This window comes from Branchiostoma belcheri, unplaced genomic scaffold, assembly GCF_001625305.1.
Source record: "Branchiostoma belcheri isolate BF01 breed outbred unplaced genomic scaffold, Haploidv18h27 scaffold442, whole genome shotgun sequence".
NCBI lineage: Eukaryota > Metazoa > Chordata > Leptocardii > Amphioxiformes > Branchiostomatidae > Branchiostoma > Branchiostoma belcheri.
Window position 1 is genome coordinate 12,537 of NW_017804068.1, and position 7,016 is coordinate 19,552.

General features: G+C 40.6%; 1 long non-coding RNA gene across 1 annotated transcript in view; it reads right to left on the reverse strand.

Moving 5' to 3' along the window:
- The window catches only part of LOC109478625, an 11,484-nt gene extending 5,882 nt beyond the window's left edge, over positions 1-5,602 (reverse strand). The window contains exon 1 of the long non-coding RNA XR_002140739.1: positions 5,553-5,602. This is a non-coding gene — a long non-coding RNA (uncharacterized LOC109478625). The remainder of the gene's footprint in view (positions 1-5,552) is intronic.
- Between the last annotated feature and the right edge of the window lie 1,414 nt (positions 5,603-7,016).

Consider the following 7,016-nt stretch of genomic DNA (forward strand, 5'->3'; position numbering starts at 1 on the left):
ATAACTTGAGAAGGCCTTGATGGATTGTCTTGATACTTGGTAGGTGGGTAGGTCTTAATGAGACCTCAAAATGATTAGATTTTGGGCCCCCTAGCAGCTTGTTACGGTACTGCAGCTGAACTTCCGGTTTTGATATCTCATGATCTAGACATGCTAGGGTGACGAAATTCGGATGGCACGTAGCTCTTGTGCTGGGAAAGAAGTGACGTGAGTTTGGGCTCCCTAGCGGCTTGCTCTGGAACTGCAGGGCTATCTGTTTGAATATATTCAAAAGAGAATAACTCAAGAACCGGTTGACGGATCGTCGTGATTTTTGGTATGCAGGTAGCTTACGTGATGCTTAATATAATTATGTGACAATTATGCAAATATTGATGTAATTTGCATAATTTATCGAGAAATTCTATAAATCAGCTGCATTCCATCATAGGACTATTGAAGCTTGTGGCATTGGTAATTGAGAACGAGATAAACACAGGCAGATATTGATTGTGTAAATGAAGACTTAATTTGCATAATTAATGAGAAAATGTTATAATTCTGTAATGATAACTGCCTGGAATTTCATACTTATGGTCTTTGAAAGTACAGTGAAGGTGAACATCATTAAACATAATGTATTCAAATCAGGACCGCATTTGCATAATTTATGAGGAAATGCTAGTATGGCATTGTTTGTTAATCTAAGACTGTCTTTTGGTTGAGAACTTGAGAATATGATAAACTGATATAATTCATGAAAATGAGGATCCTATTTGCACAAGCAGGGGGGATAATCTATCATTTGTCAGCCATAAAGATTAACATCATTTGGCGAAGGTATGAGATCGGGGAACTCTAGTTCAGGTATGATTCAATATAAACTGCTCTCTCTAATATCTTTGATACGCCAGGTAGAAGGGACACTGGTCTGTAGTTGTTAGGGTCGGTCTTGTCCCCTTTTTTGTGTATTGGCATTATTTTCGATTGTTTCCATCTTGTCGGAAATATACCCAGGCTCAGTGACTTGTTTTAAAAATAACTTGGTTAAGGGGGGGGGGCAAGAAGATGTGCTCCCACTTTTAGGAGTCTATTGTCCAAATTGTCGAGTCCAGTGGCTTTCCTAACTTTGAGTTTAGTCAGCTCGTTTATGACAAATTCTTCTGTGACTGGAGCGAAGGCAAATGCGCTGGTGGTTTTGTCAATAAACTGGAAAGCGGTGAGGTGAGGAACAGCATTTGAAATAGAATTATACAAGTCACCTATGACTTTGTGGAAGAAGACATTTAGGTATTAAATAAGTAAATCAGCTATATATTCATTTTGGTAAGGAATAAAGACGTGAAATTTGAGACACACTTGAACAAGATGTTTTGCCTTCTACCGTTGCATTACATATTGAAAAGCCTTATATAACAATCATACAATTGAGTAATATCTAAGCTATGTCATTTAACAGTTATTGGCGAATTCGGAAGTCTTGCGGGCAGCTGGGAGCAGTGGAATTGTTAGGAGATGTGGCGACAAGGGCATACTACAGGAATCGGTTTTGAAAAAAGTCAAGAAAGTGTTTAGATCTTGAGATAAAATTTAGTTTTCATAAATTTTTCTGCTCTTTTTGGGGTAGCACAGACTTTGATGGCAAATATCTTCAAACCTAAATGCAAAGTCAATTTTGTCCGAACTGATTCATGTAGACAAGCTTATCGAGCCTTGTATACACATCTTTGCAACTTCGTAACTCGTTAGGAATACTTTGGAATATGGCTTTAAAGTTAAAAATCTAGATTCTGTACCTTTCCCCTCAAATTTCCCATCAATCACTGCCAATCAAGCTGACAGCTGAATATCCATCAATGGAATTGTGTATTTAGCACCTCAACTCAAAGTGAGCGTGGGGAATTACTTTTAATTTATGCATAGAGTGTGGACAATGTGGACTTTCCCATAGTTCTGCATGCAAGGAGGTTAAAAAAACATTACTTTTTAAAACCTCATGGGCATGACCTAGTATTATTCCCATGTAGGACTGTTCAGCCATACTAGTAACTGAAACCATATACAATAGTTTAATATACCAGTATCTGACGTACGGAAATATTGTCTGGGGATGTACATCTGCCTTCAAAACTACAGTAAATTACTAGTCTAAACAAGGAGGTGAAAAATCAAACCTCATTGGTCTAAGAGGATTTTACCATCTTATGGTCAATATATATCCAAGAAGGTTTATTTGATTAAACATCCTTGCTCTAAATCAAACTCTTGAAACAGACATTAGGTTTGTGTGCGTTTGTATAATTTACATTATCGTGAAAATACTTGCGTTTTGAGACGATTTTTAACGAATTGGAGCGTATGATTGTGTTACAGATCACTTCATAGAACAACAAAGCTCTGTAATGCTTTCCAGAGATTATGTATGGGAATAGTAATAATATTTTGGTGCCTTTGTTTCGGCATGCCGCGAAAGGGGGAGGGGGCGTGTGACCTTACAAATGTTTACACAGAATCTACTCTCGCACAAAATCACCTCCGTCTGAACGTCTTTTATAAGCAGTACCGGTAGACACAGGCCAAATAATGGGTTGTTACGTGATTAACAACAGAAAAGTAGCACTCAACTTGATACAAAACAATAAAACTCTAACAGTGAAACCAAAAACACTCTCGTATATCAAATGCCGGCAAACGACAGCTTTTTAGCTTGTTTTGGAACAGCCTTTTGACTGTGTGGAGCCTGAGAAAGTCAATCAACCCTAAACTAATACTAATAGCAGACGGGGAGTGGGAGGTAAAGTCAAAGCAATTATCGCCTCACCCTGTCTTTGGCCATCGATTGGATGATGAAAAATGTCACTCAAGAAAAGCAACGAGGCATTAACTGGACAGAGCATAAAATTCTGGAGGACCTAGACTACGCTGATGACCTGGGACTGCTTGCCCATCGTCATCGGGAAGTACAAGAAAAGGCAGGAAAACTGCACAAAACTGCTAGTACCATCGGGTTGAGGGTAAACGGGAAGAAAACACAAGTTCTGGGAAATACTAAAGACCCAGTTAGTTTAATGGTAAGCAGTTGGAAGATGTGAAAGAGTTTACATACCTAGGCAGAGTAATGTCGACTGATGGGGACTGCACCCAAGAAATTGGCAAAGCAAACCGAACCTTTGCAATGCTTGGTCCACTTCGGAGGAACACCTCTATTCATACCAACACCAAGATAAGAATATACAAGAGTAACGTTCAAAGTGTCTTATTGTATGGGGCAGAATGTTGGAAAACCACAGCCACCATTAGACACGAGCTAGAGGTGTTCCAGAACAAATGCCAGAATCTCAAACGAGGACCTTCTTAGCAGAACAGGAATGATGCCCTTGGAAAAACCATCGCAGAGCGCAGATGGATCTGGCTCGGCCCCAGACCCAATAACAAGGGGCGCGCTGACATGGAAACCAACAGGAAAAAGAAACAGAGGGCGCCCCAAAGAGACCTGGAGAAGAACGATACAGAGAGACCTAAAAGAGAGGGGGCTGACCCTGGACATAGCACCGGAGGCAGCTGCAGATAGGGCCAGATGGAGATCCCTCCTGTCGCCTCAAGAAGTCCAGAAGAGGATTGAGTGAGTAAGTGAGTGAGTGAATGAGTGAGTGAGTGAGTGAGATATAACCAAGAAGACTATGAACCAGACTTCTTAAAAATTTATGCATGTCATCCTAAAAGTATGGTGTTAGAACTCTGAATTGAAAACTCTCTTCTAGAATTCTCTCTGATGTGCAAACTTCATCCTAAAATGCTCTAAACTTGCACCAGTGAGCTCACGGAGTAAACATGTTGTGGCGACAAGAGCCGTTATTTCCAGCTTGTTTTTATACAGTAGGTATGTAGTGGGAGGAAGGGCATTGGTGAGAATGTTGAGATTTTCTCCCTCACATCATCACGCAACATACAGACATCCATTGCCACAGCAAAAAACAGAAATATTTTTAAAAGATAATAAAGTGGCAAAACACTTGACTAGAAGTCAAACCAAACCAAGTCTCCTCCTTTTAAGATCTTTTCGATTATTTTCAGCACAGAGCTACTTCGTTACGGTCATTCGGTGGCCGTTTTTGAGTATATAGACATCATATTGTCTAATATCCCCAGACAGTGCAAAATGGAATGACATGGAACGAAATGGAACAAAATAACTAAATACGTACGTAGGAAAGGTGTTTAACCGTTCGAACGTTCAACCAGGGACGGTAGTGTCCGCGCATGTCTGAAGGGCAACGTTAAGATTGATGATATACTAAGAACCGCAACGCGTTAACGTTATAAAATCGATCGGGGTATGTAAGAATAAAGTGACCACAACATTATAAGATGAACTACCCGCAGATGAAGTACCCGCAGATGAAGTACCCGCAGATGAAGTGCTTGGATTCGTCCTACCTTTTAGTTTTATTTGGAGGGACGTGGAGCTGACATGATCCTGAGAATTTGCAGGATGAGCTGAGTTTTCTCCATTATTGAAGTAAGTCTGTATGTCTGAACTTTTAACTTTTTTAGGCCCTACAAGTGGTGACTCTTTGGACATTCTGCGTTTATGGCTTTGTGTTTTGTGTTTTGAAGACATGGAACTGCCAGATTTTGGAACAGGAATGTCACAAGTAACAGACTTCTGAACAGGAGGAATGAAAGCCTTGTCAATAGGCCGGTTGGGAACTTTTGACAAGGAAGTGACATCTTTTCGAGCAACTGGGCGTTCTGTGTGCTTTCTTGGCAGTGCAGCGCTAGTAGAAGTGCCCACCTTCGCACTCGATGTTGTATTACTGTGTGTTTTCATAGAACTAGTAGTTCTTGGATCACGTGATGAAATGGCTAGCTTTGAACTGTTTTTGGACTCACTTGGAGTACCTGACACGTGCTTCTTTGACTCATCAGTCTTCTGCATCTTAACCACATGGGAATATATATCTGGCAGTGCTGTTTCTATTTCTTTTCTGCATATTCCTTTGACCATCTCTGTTTTTGCACTGGTCGATGAATAATCAATCAACCTTTGGATTGGTGCGGCCATGGACGTTACTGCGTCATCCATAGTCTGTTTTAGGTCTAACTTAAACTGTGACAGTGCATCATTTATAGACGAACCTACAAAATCTTTGACTTCCTTTGGGACATTAAGATTTTCCTCATCTGGTTCTTCACCTTCTTTCTGGGTTGAAATAGACTCTCGGTCTTCAGTATCCGAGTATACCTCACCCTCACTCTCATCTACGTGTTCCTCTTCTTCCTCTTCATTAGAAAATGGTTCTGCCTGCATGATATCAGCGTATCCATTTGAGGATGCCTCTGATGCTTCAGTACCGCTACTGTTATCATCATATCTTTGTGAGCCTTTCTTCATCTTGACGATTTGTTGTTCTGATATTTCTCCCGACTCCCTTTAAATCCTGTGGCTGAAACGGAAATTAGCTTTTTTAATATTTTGTGTTGTTTTCCTTGTGTCTAGGATCTTTATTTCCTTTATACTTTTTAGATTACATGCAATACTAGTGAATGCTGAATTAATTCTTTATTCTTACCAAACAGCGTTGGTGATTTCACGCTCTCTGAGCTCGATCCAAGCATTAGAGTGGAACCTGTATTAAGAGAAAAATAAAAGGCCACTTTAATTTCTGTGCCGCATCTATAGTCCTAGCACAGTAAACGGTTTACAGTGACCTAATAGTTTGTGTAAGTGCATGTAGAACTGCCTTCCAGGTAAACAGTTTACCTCCTAGTTTTATGATGATTTTTCGAAAAAAGTCATCTACACTGAAGCCCTTGAAATTCTTACGAACCTCACCGTATGGGGTCAAAACTGACCCAGCTTGGGGGTTTGTAACCAATCAAGGCAGAGGTGTCAAATTGCTTCCTGCTGCTCCATTGGTAGGGTCTACGCTCAAATTTTGAGCGTTCGAGTGTTAGAGTAACTAAGACATGATTTAAGATGCCTGGTTAGTTCTGCAAGTTGCACACCCTTGCTGCTGTCCAAAAGGTAATTTCAGACGTTCAAACACCACACCAATAACAACAGAACTTTATTTTAGTAACCATACTGCAGTACTTAAAATTGGCGCTAGAGGGCGCAACGAATTTGCCAAACCAACACCAGTACACGTTCCGTCAAACCTGGCGTGTTCGGGTATGTGTTGGAAATTTCGGTCATGGCGTGTGTGGGGCTTTTATCGCCTCCAGCACACGTCCTCACGCGTGGTGAATATGCGGGCCAATGCTAAAAACAACAATGATGACCATCTTACGATAGTTTATAGCTCTAAAGCTCATTCTTAGGACCAAAGATTTTCCCCTAATTTGACAGCCTAAGGCCACACCAAGTAAATTTTATGGATGACGTCCTCGCGCGCATTGATTCTGGCCTGTTCCTAGAAAAAAAAACTAGAAGCCTGTGGCTATTGACAGGATCGTCCTGTCAATAGCAGAAAATATTGTACTGCTGACAGGACCGTCCTGTCAATAGCAGAAAATATTGCACTGCTGACAGGATCGTCCTGTCAATAGCAGAAAATATTGCACTGCTGACAGGATCGTCCTGTCAATAGCAGAAAATATTGCACTGCTGACAGGATCGTCCTGTCAATAGTAGAATAATTTGCACTGCTGACAGGACGATCCTGTCAATAACAGGAAATACTGCATTGGTGACAGGATCGTACTGTCAGCAGTGCCATTTTTGACACTGTTGACAGGATCGTCCTGTCAGCAGTGCCATTTTTGGCACTATTGACAGGTATTTTTAAATCTTCCATTTTGGGCTCTATTGACATGATTTCTTCTTTGTTTTCATTTGTTTAACCAGTCAGAAGACATATGCTACTGTACTGCAGATTAGGCGTTTCATGATGGCGGCTATCATCACGTTAACAGTTATCAATACAGAGTACTCCAGCAGATATATGTCAAAACTAGACATGTTCAAAATATAAATACAAGCGAATTTCATGCATAAGCTGTCTGAAATACGAAGGCGGTTACATAAGATGAAG